Here is a 13,541-nt window from a genome sequence, read left to right on the forward strand (position 1 = left end):
CTACCACGGAGCCTGGGAAGTCTCAGTGGAAATTGGCCTCTGAACCAAAGGGCAGTGTGGGTCCCCCTGCCAAACTGGGCTGCGTGACTGTCCATGGGGCGTTAGAGGGGACATAGGGCTGCTTCCTCCACACAGCAGGGACAGCCCTTCCGTAAGGAGGCAGCAACACAGCATCTCTGATTTCGGAGCTCTGGGCCTTGGGTGGAAAGCAAGTCCCATTAGGTGTTCTCATTAGCGCCTGTCCTTAGCCTGGTGTCCCAGGGCCATCTGCAGGCTGGATTTGTGCTTAAGGTCAAGACCCACCAGGACCCCAAATGGGAGCAGGTGCATCAGGCCTAGGATAACAAGCTTCAGCGAGTCCATGAGGAGTAAAACCTGCTGGAAGCATTTCAAAACCAAACTCCCTGCCCGACTTAAAAATAGGTAAATGAATAAAGAGGCTTTCACCTGAAATCACCTAAGAAACTGTCTTAATGAGAAACATGGCTGGGTCTGTTCCCAGGGTCTGGTGTTCAATCATTTTTGAGGTTTTCTTTGTCTGTTTGTTGTTTTCAACTTTTCTTCAGGCTATACTGGGAATTCCAGAATTTATTGAGACATTCTGTTTATTAAGTAAACCTAAACTGTGAGTTCTAAAACTTTACTTTGAAATATGGCATATGTACAGAAAAGTAACCAGCTCATAACTACAAAGCCAAATGAATTTTCATAAGATAGACAAACTGTTCAATCCGCATCCAGACCAAGAAATGGAACATGACTAGTACCCGAGTGGTCCCCTCACGCCCTGCTCTGCTGCTATCCCCCAAAGGGCCGCCACTCTCCCGATGTCTAACACCACACTTTGTTTTGCCTGGAGCCACAGTGTGTTTGACTTGGACAGCTCATTAGATAGGAAATAGTTCTCAGAACCTGAACCCATGATTATAAGAATCTACAGGCTGCAGCGTACAAACTACCCTCCATTCACAGAAGTGGTGGGTGCTCCCATCGTTTAATAGTCAGTCATTTGAAAATCAGGTTGACTGGGTACGGGGACTCATGCCCATAATCCCAGCACTTTGGGAGGTCGAGGTGGGAGGATCGCTTCAGCCCAGGAGTTCGAGATTAGCCTGGACAACATGATGAAACTCCATCTCTACAAAAAATACAAAAATTAACTGGGCATCGTGGTGTCTCAAGAGGAGGGAGGCAGTGAAGGGTGTTTTGCTTTTACAGGGGGTTCAATGGCATCCCCTACTGGTGAAATGTGGCTTTACACATCACATGAACTGACCACGGGCCCGGGGGGAGGTTAAAGAGGAAATCAGTTTCCCCGAGCCTGCAGAGTGAAGTCACCCATTCCCCAAGCACAGCGGACATTCTTATGGTCAAAAGAAAAACTGGAGAGAGATGATGGCAGAGAAATTCCAAGTTGAGAAGACAGTCTCCTGTTGGACGATAGGGCGGCCATCCATCACATAGCCAGCCGGCATTGTTCCTTTTCCCTGCACTCTAGGATTCCTGTTCAAATGTTTGTCCAAACAAATATCTTTTTTTTTTTTTAAAGACAAAATCTCGCTCTGTCGCCCAGACTGGAGTGCAGCAGTATGATCTTGGTTCACTACAACCTCCGCCTCACAGGTTCAAGCCATTCTTGTGTCTCAGCCTCCCAAGTGGCTGGGATTACAGGCATGCACCACCATTCCTGGCTAATTTTTGTATTCTTAGTAGAAACAGGGTTTCACCATGTTGGCCAGGGTGATCTCGAACTCCTGATCTCAAGCAATCCTCCCATCTCAGCCTCCCCAAGTGCGGGATTACAGGTGTGAGCCACTGCTTCTGGCCAAACATCTTGTTTTATCAGAGTAGTGAATAGATTATTGCCAATAAATCCACTTTATGGTCAATTTATAGAAACAGCTGTCCTGTAAAGTGAGGCATATTCCTGCCACCATTCTTGGTTTGTGCTCACTCAAACCATACTTGAAATCTGACCGCACATCTGCTTCTATGTTCTTGCTTCTAAATTTGAACTTCAAATGAATTCAGCATCTCCAGACTTCCCCAGGAGCAGAACAATATATGCATTTTTTAAAATACATCTGTTTAAAAAGAGTTCCCAACTTCTTTTTCTTTTTTTTTTTTAAGATGGAGTCTTGCTCTGTTGCCCAGGTTGGAGTGCGGTGGTACAATCTCAGCTCACTGCAACCTCTGCCTCCTGGGTTCAGGCAATTCTCCTGCCTCAGCCTCTCAAGTATGCTGGAACTACAGGTGTACGCCACCACTCCCAGCTAATTTTTGTATTTTTAGTAGAGACGGGGTTTTACCACATTGGCCAGGATGGCCTCAATCTCTTGACCTCCTGATCTGCCTGCCTTGGCCTCCCAAAGTGCTGGATTTCAGGTGTGAGCCACTGTGTCTGGCCTTTTTTTTTTTTTTTTTTTTTTTTGAGACAAAGTCTCACTCTGTTGCCCAGGCTGGAGAGTAGTGGTATGATCTCAGCTCACTGCAACCTTGCAACCTCTGCCTCTCAGGTTCAAGCTATTCTTGTGTCTCAGCCTCCTAAGTAGCTGGGATTACAGGCACCCACCACCATGCCTGGCTACTTTTTGTATTTTTGGTAGAGACAGAGTTTCACCATTTTGACCAGGCTGGTCTCGAACTCCTGACCTCAGGTGACCTACCTGCCTCGGCCTCCCAAAGTGCTGGGATTACAGGCATGAGCCACCACATCTGGCCTCTAACTTGTTTTTCTAACACAAAATTCCTCTAGGCATAATCAAGAGATAATCAGGAGTGCCCACTTGGTTCCAGGCACTACTGTGGTGATGGGACAGACATGTTCTTTATCCTCCTGGAGCTTACTGATAGGGAGCAAGAAAATAAATCAACAAAACAGAGTCAGAGCATGATCAGTGTTTACCAAATGAAATTGGACCATTATGGTCTCTGGGGGTGGGGCTGGTGAGGTCTAACTTAGACAAAATGGTCAGGAAGTTTTCCCTGAGAAAGTGGCATTTGAACAACCACCTAAGTGAGGAAAAGCTTCCAGCCGTGCAGAGATCTGGGGCAAAAGCATAAGAGAACTGCAGGTGATTAGGCTCCTAGTAGGAACATGTTTGTGTGCTCAAAGGAAAAAGTGTAGGAGATAAAAATCAGATTGCACTGGGCCAGGGAAAGTTTGGGTTTTCTTCTATGTGTAATGAATGGGACACGACAAGAGAGGTTTTAGACTGGGGCAAAGTGTGATCTGTGGGGGTTTTTAAAAATTTTTTTTTAAGTTTTTAAGATTTTCATTTTGTGATGAAAAACTCAGAACTTAAAATGTTTCTGTTTTTAAACTTTTTATTTTAAGATAATTATAGATTCATGCAGTTGTAAAAAGTGATACAGAGAGATTCCTGTGTACCATTTACACAGGGGGATCTCAGTTTCTCCCAACAGCAATATAAAACTATGGTAAAATATCACAACCAACATAGTGACATGATTGTCAACAAGCAGAAAATTCCCATCACCACAAGGATTCCTCATGTTGCCCTTTTAGAACCACACCCACTTCCATCCTGCCTCCACCCGTCAGCCCCTACCTAGCCTCCATTTCTCTAATTTTGTCATTTAAAGAATGTGATTTAAATGGAATCATACAGTATGTAATTTTGGAGATTGGACTTTTGGCACTTATCATAATTCTCTGAAGATCATCCAGGATGTTGCATGTATCCACAGCTTGTTCCTTTTCATTTCTGCGTAGTATTCCATGGAATAGATGTACCCCAGTTTGCTTAAGCACACAACTGTTGAAGGACATCTGAGTTGTTTCCAGTTTTAGGCTATCACAAGTAAAGCTGTTACAAACATTTATGCACAGGTTTTTGTGTGAATCTATCTTCATTTCTCTGGTATAAATGCCTAGGAGTACAACTGCTTGGTTTTACGGTAGTTGCATGTTTGGTTTTTAAATAAACTGCCAGACTGTTTTCAAAGTGACTGTACCCTTTTACATTCCCACTGGAAAAGACTGAGTAATTCAGTTTCTCCATATCCTCACTGTTTGGTGTTGTCACTATTTTTTATTTTAGCCATTCCGATAGGTATGTAGTGATATCTCATTGTAGTTTTAATTTGCATTTCCCTAAATGTCTAATATTTTCATGTGCTTGTCCACCATCTGTATATTCTCTTCAAGTGAAATGTCTCTTTGTGTCTTAAGCTTAAGCTTGTGTTCTAAATGTTTGCATTTCTACTGTTGAATTTTGATTGTTCTTTATGTATAGTAGATACTAGTCCTTTGTCAGATATGCGGTTTGCAAATATTTTCTCCAACTCTGTAGCTTGTCTTTTCATCCTGCTATCTTGATGCTGGCATTGATTTGTTTTTATTCATTCACTTGGAGATCTTCTTGGTCCATGGTATTATGAGTGGTCTTTGATTGAAATCTGGATGTTTTCTGAGGTTCTTGATCTTATTTAGACCTTCTGCTTTAGTTGACCTTCTCTGACACTGTTCTGACAGGGGAAGAGTGGTTGTCACTTCATTATTGCCAGGTGGATGTAGAAATCCAGGTTCCCCTACTTGGCCTCTGTTGGTACGCCAAGTTAGGAGCTAGTTATTCAGGGTAGGTGGGAGCAGGTAAGTGTTCTGGCCCCCATGTGGTCTTCTCTGACATGTGGTGGGGGTGGCCCCATGACTACTGGGCAGTGGTGAGAGTCTGACTCTCCAGTGGTGTCCTGTGACACCACCCCAGCAGGGAGTGGGAGAGATGCCTCATTACTGCTGGGTGAGAGGGGAACACAGGCTCCCTGGGTCTCCACTGACACCTGGGTGTCAGGGGGTTGGGCCAAATCTCTTTACTGGCTGGTGGGGATAAAGGTCCTGGCTCCCTGCTTGACCTTCAATGACACCATCTCGGTGGAGTTTCAGGGGTGCTCTGTTGCAGCCTGGCAAGGGTAGAAGTCTAGGCTTCCCACTTGACTTTTGCTGGCAAGGTGAGTCCACAAGTTTTCTGTGCTGTTTGGCTGGAGTAGAGCAGCTATTGTCTAAAAGTTTTCTGCCTTCTAGGCTATCCCTTTAGTGGTCCTTTGGCTACAGAGAACAGGCTTTTGTTGTGGTTTTTTCCCCGTCTATGCCATCAGTTGCAGCTTCTTCAATGTCAAGTATGGAATGATAAGGCAAAAAGGAAGTCCAGTGAAACCACCACTGTGCTGCTCCTCCAGTCCTAAGCTCCCTAGGTTGTCTGCCATCTTCTCTCTACCTTTTAAAGTCTTCTTATGTTTCTTTTATATATAATGTCCAGGGTTTTTAGTTGCACTTTGCAAAAGGATTAGGGAAAAGTAGGTCTATTACATCTTCCTGAAGAGAAGTAATCATGTGTTTTTAAAAGATCAATCTGACTGCTGTGTACTATTGTCATCATCTTTTTTTTTTTTTTTTTGAGACGGAGTCTCCCTCTGTCGCCCAGGCTGGAGTGCAGTGGCATGATCTCGGCTCACTGCAAGCTCTGCCTCCCAAGTTCACACCATTCTCCTGCCTCAGCCTCCTAAGTAGCAGGGACTACAGGTCCCCGCCACCATGCCCGGCTGATTTTTTGTTGTATTTTTAGTAGAGATGGGGTTTCACTGTGTTAGCCAGGATGGTCTTGATCTCCTGATCTTGTGATCTGCCTGCCTTGGCCTCCCAAAGTGCTGGGTTTTATTGTCATCTTCTTAACCCATCTGGGATCTCAGGCACCCTCAAAGAAGTGAGTCTGTTTGCAAAGCCCCCAGTGGGACAGTGACTGTCCATGTCACCAAAAGCAAAAACATCCATGTAAGCAGAAAAAATAATAGTAAAGGGGATCCATAAAGCCTCTAAGGAATGGTCCAATCTCTTTGTGCCTCTACCTCTCTAATAATTAACCATGAACAAAATGACAACTACCAAATAGACATAGGATCAGATCCCAAAAGTATCAAACAGCTCAAGAAGTCATCTGATTTGGGAGGCCAAGACAGGTGGATCACTTGAGTCCAGGAGTTTGAGAAAAGCCTGGGCAACATCACAAGACCCCATCTCAAAAAAGGCCAGGCACAGTGGCTCACTCCTGTAATCCCAGCACTTTGGGAGGCAGAGGCAGGTGGATCACGAGGTCAGGAGATCAAGACCATCCTGGCTAACATGGTGAAACCCCATCTCTACTAAAAAATACAAAAAAAAAAAAAAAAAAAGCCAGGCGTGGTGGTGGGCACCTGTAGTCCCAGCTACTCGGGAGGCTGAGGGAGGAGAATGGTGTGAACCTGGGAGGTGGAACTTGCAGTGAGCCAAGATCGCGCCACTGCACTCCAGCCTGGGTGACACAGCGAGACTCCGTCTCAAAAACAAACAAATAAACAAAAATTAATTATAAAAAAGAAAGTCAACTGAGACATTCCCAGTTCTACACAAAACTACAGTCCAACCATCTAAGAGAGGAAAGTCACAGTGTGTACTCAAAACCTTTTAAAATAAGATTTAGTAAAACAGTTTGCTAAAAATTCTTAATTTGTTGACCCCAGGGACAAGTTTGTGTTTAGCAACTGATTGGGCCTGTCTTTCTCACCTCCTTGTTTCATTTCTTCACTCCCTCCCCTCTCCTCACTCAGTTCTTCACCATCCCTCTGGCCTCCCTTTTCTCTATGGTCAGGACCTGTGCTTAGGAAGTGGCCAGCCCCAGGCACTCAAGCCTGGACACGGATCTAATGGAATTGATCACTGTACCAGGTGCCATTCTAGGCATTTTCTACTCATCAGCTCCTGGGAAGCAGGTAGTTGTATTTTTATTCCTATGTTAGTGATGATGGCCCAAGAGTGGGTCACCCTGCAGAGCCAGGATCCTGACCCAGACACAAAACCCATGCTTTTAACTGTGAGGTCACCCTATCACTCGGCTCCCTTTCAGGGTTTTCCCTGCAGTGCACATCTCACTGTGGAATGACAGCTTCATCCCCTTTAAGGGCAGAAGCAGACATGGCCTGCAGCCATGGTGACTTCTTTTGGTGGGAAGATGGTCCCAAGTCAGGTGCAGTCATGGGCCCCTAGCATCTGCATTGGGAGGAACCTTGGAAATCATCTAGCCCAGTGATTTTCCCAGCCCAGTCATCTGAATCCTGCTGTCAGAATCTTTTCCAGACCTGGAAAAAGTGCTACTTAAAGAAAGCATGAAGCATGCATACCATCGATGCAATTTATTATTTACTTGATCTTTTTCTTAAATGTGTTTGAAACATATTACTACCATAAGTAGATACTCTACACATCACTTGCCATGAGTGGAAGGGACATATCAAAGTAGATGTGTGACTGCACAATAGCAGTAAGATGAGCGCTGCACTCAGGGCCTGAGGATCTTGCTGGGATCCTTCTGGGGCTGGTAGCCCACTCTCCACCTGCCTCCACCTTTCCAGGTGTGCTCACCCCTCACAATGCAGCCTAGCCTGCTCTACAAGGGAGCTGTCTGTAGAGGTAGGTCTTTTTTTTGGGGGGGAGGGGCGGGGGGAGACGGAGTTTTGCTCTTGTCACTCAGGCTGGAGTGCAGTGGGGCAATCTCGACTCACTACAACCTCTGCCTTCCAGGTTCAAGAGATTCTCATGTCTCAGCCTCCCGAGTAGCTGAGATTAACAGGCGCCTGCCACGATGCCTGGATAATTTTTTGTATTTTTAGCAGAGACGGGGTCTCACCATGTTGGTCAGGCTGGTCTTGAACTCCTGACCTCAGGTGATCCACCCGCCTCAGCCTCCTCAAGTGCTGAGATTATAGGCGCAAGCCACCGCACCCAGCCAAAGTGAGTTCCTTGATGTGGATTGAGACAGAGAGCTTGCTGTCAGTGTCCCCAGAAGTAACAGTAATTCTACTTTCTCTTGATTCTGAGACACAGCTTTTTTCACAATTGAGCATTTCTCCATTTGAAACAGGTTTTAAGATGGATGGCTGGGCGCAGTGGCTCACGCCTGTAATCCCAGCACTTTGGGAGGCCGAGGCGGGCGGATCATGAGGTCAGGAGATCGAGACCATCCTGGCTAACACGGTGAAACCCCATCTCTACTAAAAATGCAAAAAATTAGCTGGGCGTGGCAGCGGGCGCCTGTAGTCCCAGCTACTCGGGAGGCTGAGGCAGGAGAATGGCGTGAACCCGGGAGGTGGAGCTTGCAGTGAGCCGAGATCGCGCCACTGCACTCCAGCCTGGGTGACTGAGCGAGACTCCGTCTCAAAAAAAAAAAAAAAAAAAAAAAAAAAAAAAAAGATGGATGTGTACGTTTAATAAGGAGGGCTTTTTTTTTTCTTTTCTTAAAATCTGCCATGAATTTTATGACATCTTAAAAAAAGGAATGAGGTTCAACTATGGTAAATTGCTGTTTAGGGATTAAAAATGATCAAATAGCGGCACTTTATTTTGGTTCAACCTAACAGCATATGGTGATACGTTATCTTTTAGCCCTCATAGAAACCTCATCAAGCAAGTATTTTTAATCCTCTTTGGAAAAGAACACCAAGGCCCAGAGAAGCTGAGTAACTTTCCCAAGGTCACAGAGCTAGTGAGTGAAGGGTCAGGACTGGGACCCACGCCATCTCATCCCATTGTTTATATTTTTACCAACACATAGAATTCCAGCCTGAGCCACCTATAAAGGACCTTTGGGATTAATCTTAGTACTCCTTTCCGAAGAAAAGAAAGTATTTCCACATCTTTTTAGGAGAAGAATGGAGTCAAAGGAGAAGAGGAAAGATGTCAGCCCCCAAATCCACAGGACTCCATCTCAGGAGAGTTTCCTGGCAACCATGCTATTAGGAATTTTGCAAGGTCGGTCATGGTGGCTCATGTCTGTAATCTCAGCACTTTGAGAGACTGAGGCAGGAGGATCTCTTGAGCCCAGGAGTTCAAGACCAGCCTGGCAACATACTGAGACCTCGTCTACACACACACACTAACACACACACAATTATCTGGGCATAGTGGCGCACACTTGTAGTCTCAGCTCCCTGGGAGGCTGAGGTGGGAAGATCACTTGAGTCCAGGAGGTCAAGGTTGCAATGAGCTGCGGTTGCACCACTGCACTCCAGCCTGGACAACAGGGAGAGACCCTGTCTCAAAAAAAAAAAAAAAAAAAAAAAGAATTTTGCTTCACTCCCCTTTAGTTCTTTTATATGGCCACACAGTTCTGAGTCCAGAGGACCTGAATTTACTCCATCTGCACATCTAGAATTTTCCGTGAGAGACTTGAATGGCAGGTATACCCAGCGGCATGCCAATAACATGCACTAACCAGGGACTGTGTCCTCAGGCCTGGCCCCACCCCCACCCACCCATCCTCCTGGACTCGTCCCGGCCTCCCAGGTCAGACTCGGCACGTGAAGACCAACTGGCCTGCTGCCCTGAGACTGCAGCCAGTCATCCCTTTGGCCTAAAGCACTGTGCTTAAATGTGCTGCTCAGAGAATTCAGGCATCTGTCCCAGCACAACCACCACCCATTCCCACCTCCAGAATGGAATGAGCCTCAAGTTTGGTTGCTTCCATTCTATTGTCTTTGGGTTTTGGTCCAGGACTTACCAAACCCATAGGATAACCCAGCTTTTCATCCCAGTCTGACCCCCCTGACCCATGGATCTCACCCCCTGACAGCAGTCACCTGATAGGAATGACGCCACCCCTCACCCTCAGAGGGTCCTCCTGGAGTTCACAATCGTTTTGGGTCCCAGGTAATCAGGACAAATGACACTGGTGCTCCACTGCCTGGAGGAGGAGCACTGGGAAGGGCACAGGGCAGACACCTCCACAAACATGAACAGATTCAAGGATGCAGCAGGGAGTTTTCTCTTAGGATTCTGTTCCTTGAAAAAGAAGTGGCTAGAAAGCAGCGAGAAAGCCTCGCAAAAGGTAGCATCTTTGGTGCCAACACTTGGCATAGCCCCCTAATCCTCTGCACAATGTCCAACTCCCGGGGACCAGCCAGTGCATGGTATTTAGTAGACGCTCAATAAATATTTGGAGAATGAATGAATGAATGAATGAATGAATGAATGAATGAATGTATAGCTTAATGCATGGGGAAACATTCCCTAAACCTCTGGGGAATGACTGGATAAAGTGTAGGGAGCCCCCTGATGTCCAGTTTAAGCTTCCACTCTCCCTCTTTCCTTTGCTCTCCTGAACTTCTAGTGCTTTCATTATAATCATATTTCCATGGTGGGAAGTTTTTTAAAATTTATTTTTAGAGGTGGGGTTTTGCCATGTTGCCTAGGCTGGCCTCAAACTCCTGGTCTCAAGCCATCCTCCCACCTCAACCTCCCGAATAGCTGGGACCACAGTCATGCACCACCACGCCCAGCCAATTTTTTAAAAAAATAATTTAAAGACAGGGTCTCGCAGTGTTGCCTAGGCTGGCCTGGAGCTCCTGGGCTCAAGCAATCCTTGGCCTCCCAAGCAGCTGGGACTATAGGCATGCACCACCACACTTTTTAAATAGATTTTATTTTTTTAGGCCCAGTTTTAGATCTACAGAAAAATTGAGAAGATAGTACAGAGAGTTCCCATATACGCCTTCACTCACTTTTCCCTATGATTAATAGGCTATATTACTAGGTACTTTGTTATAAATAATGAACCAATATTGATACATTATTATGAGCTAAAATCCATACCTTATTCAGAGTTCCTTAGGGTTTTGTTTTTGTTTTTGTTTTAGATTCACGGGGTTTATGTGTGGGCTTGTTACATGGATATACCACATGATGCTGAGGTTTGGGCTTCAATTGAATCCGTCACCCAAATAGTGAACATAGGGCCCAATGGGTAGCTTTTCAGCCCTTGCCTCCTTCCCTCTCTCTCTCCCCACTCTTTTGGAGTCCCCAGTGTCTCTTGTTCCCAACTTTATATCCATGTGTACGCAGTGATTAGCTCCCACTTACACGTGAGAACATGGGGTATTTGGTTTTCTGTTTCTACTTTCATTCACTTAGGATAATAGCCTCCAGCTGCATCCATGTTACAGCAAAGGACATGATTTCATTCATTTTCATGGCTGCATAGTAGTCCATGGTGTATACATAGCACGTTTTCTTTATCCAGTGCACCATTGATGGGCACTTTTGTTGATTCCATGTCTTTGCTATTATGAATAGTGCTGCAATGAACATGTGAGTGCAGGTGTCTTTTGGGTAGAATGATTTATTTTCCTTTGGGTATATGCCCAGTAATGGGATTACTGGGTCGAATGGTAGCTCTATTTGTAGTTCTTTGAGAAATAGCCAGAGTTCCTTACTTTGTACCTGGTGTCTTATTCTGCTACTGGATCCCATCCAGAATACCACATTACACTTCATCGTCATTTCTCTTAGGCTCCACTTGATGGAGGCGGTTCCTCGGACTTTCCTTGTTTGGGGTGACCTTGAAAGTTTTGAGGAGTACTGGTCAAGCATTGTGTAGGCTGCCCCTCTAGTGGAATATGCCTGACGTTTTTCTCATGATTAGACTGGGGTTATGGATTTTTCAGAAGGAAACCCCAGAGAGAAAGACATCTTATCAAGGGCACATTCCATCAAGGTGAGTTATCACTATTGTTGACCTGGGCCACCTGGCTGAGGCAGTGTTTGTCAAGTTTCTCTACTGTAATCTTCCTCTCTTCCCCTCTTTCCATACTGTCCTCTTTGGAATGCAGTGAGCATGCAATGCCCTCAACTAAAAAGTAGGGAGTTGCACCTCCCCCTGACCATTGTTACGTATTTGAAGATTGTCCATTCCGAACAAGTACGGCCAGCCCTTATATTTCCGTTCTCAGGTGATACAGTACACATTAAAGTTAGAAAGAGAGGTCAACTGTGAGTTCCAGCGGAGGAGGGGTCTTGCCTTGCCTGCTTCTGTGGCCCCAAAAGAGTGCCTTTCACACTGCAGGACACCTCTTCCATGTTTAATCAGTACCTCCTGAATCGAATCAAACCACCACCACTGTCTGCCAAAAAAGAAAAACGTGCAAAAGAGTCTACAGACTGTACAGGCCTCTCTGAAGGGCACAAGAGTCCAGGAAACAGGTTTTTATTACTTTACTCAGAGTTAATTAGATGGGAGCTGATTCACCAGCAAGATCATGAGACACACCCTGGTGTAGACGAGTGAGACTTATCCCTAACATTCATAATACAGTCTGTGCAAAGCATTTTTGCAGATAACAAGTCTTATCTTTTTTATGATCAGCCAGTACTTATCAAATGTCCACCATGTGTCTGGCACTCTGGGTTACAGAGGTGATGAAATATAGTTCAATAGATGTAAACTTTAGATGAGATGTGTTAGTTTTCTATTGCTGCAGTAACAAATGACCATAATTTAGAGGCGTAAGGCAACACCTATTTATTATTTCATAGTTTCTCTGGGTTGGAAATCTGGATGCAGTGTGACCCAGCTCAGTTCTCTGCCTAGGATCTCAAGGGCAAAATCAAGGAGTCAGCAGGATTGTGTTCCTTTCTGGGGGCTTTGGGGAAGAATTGCTTCCAAGCTCATTCAGATGTTTTGGGTGGAATTCAGTTCCTTGTGGCTGTAGGACTGAGATCCCACTTCCTTGCTGACTGTTGGTGTCACACTTAACTCCTAGTGTGGTTACCTAAGTCCCCTCACAAGCTTGCCATGTGGCCCCTCCATCTTCAAGCCAGCAACAGAGCATCAAGTCCTTCTCAGACTGGGATCTCTGTCATCTTGTTCTCCCCTCTCCCTTCTGAAGTCCTTCTCTGCCTCTACTTTTAAGGGCTCACGTGATTACTTTGAGCTCACCCAGATAATCCAGGATAATCTATTTGAAGGTTGACTCATGAGGAACTGCTATGCTCTTGAATGTTTGTCCCCCCAGAATTTAAATGTTGAAGTCCTAACCCCCAAGGTGATGATATTAGGAAGTGGTGTATTTGGGAGGTGAGTAGGTCCACAAAAGAGACCCCGGAGGGGCCTCAGCACCCCTTCTACCATGTGAGGACATAGCTAGAAGGCACCATCTATGAGAAAGTGGGCCCTCACCAAACACCGAGTCTTCTGGCACCTTGATCTTAGACTTCCCAGCCTCCAGAACTGTGAGAAATAAATTTCTGCACTTTATAAGCCACCCAGTTTAGAGTATTTTGTTAGCAGCCCTAACGGACTAAAGCACTAACCTTGATTACTCCTGCAAAGTTGCTTTTGCCATGTAAAGTAACGTGTTCACAATCCCAGTCCCAGGGGTTATCAGGGCATGCAATCTTCTAGAAAGCCATAATTCTTCTTACCACACAGTGCTTCTCAAGCATGAATGTGCATGGGAGTCAGCTGCAGAGTGTGTTAAAAATGCACATTCTGATTCAGTGGGCCTGAATGAGAGTGTCTGTTTCCTACAGGATCCCAGAGGATGCTGCTGCTCGTGGTCTATGGAGTACGTTTTGGGTGGCAGGGCTTTAGGCCAGAGGAAACAAATTTATAGCCCACAGCCCAGGTCAGACCCATGAGAGAATTTCAGTGCATGGAACCTGTGGTTCTCAAACTTAAGAGAATGTCAGTATCACCAGAAAATTTGTTAATATGTGG

General features: G+C 45.5%; 1 protein-coding gene across 4 annotated transcripts in view; it reads left to right on the forward strand.

Annotated features, from left to right (window-relative positions):
- Positions 1 to 13,541, forward strand: part of BTBD11 (BTB domain containing 11) — a 337,966-nt gene that overhangs the window by 298,263 nt on the left and 26,162 nt on the right. The window lies entirely within an intron of this gene.

The sequence above is a fragment of the Papio anubis genome, chromosome 9, assembly GCF_008728515.1.
Source record: "Papio anubis isolate 15944 chromosome 9, Panubis1.0, whole genome shotgun sequence".
Taxonomy (NCBI): domain Eukaryota; kingdom Metazoa; phylum Chordata; class Mammalia; order Primates; family Cercopithecidae; genus Papio; species Papio anubis.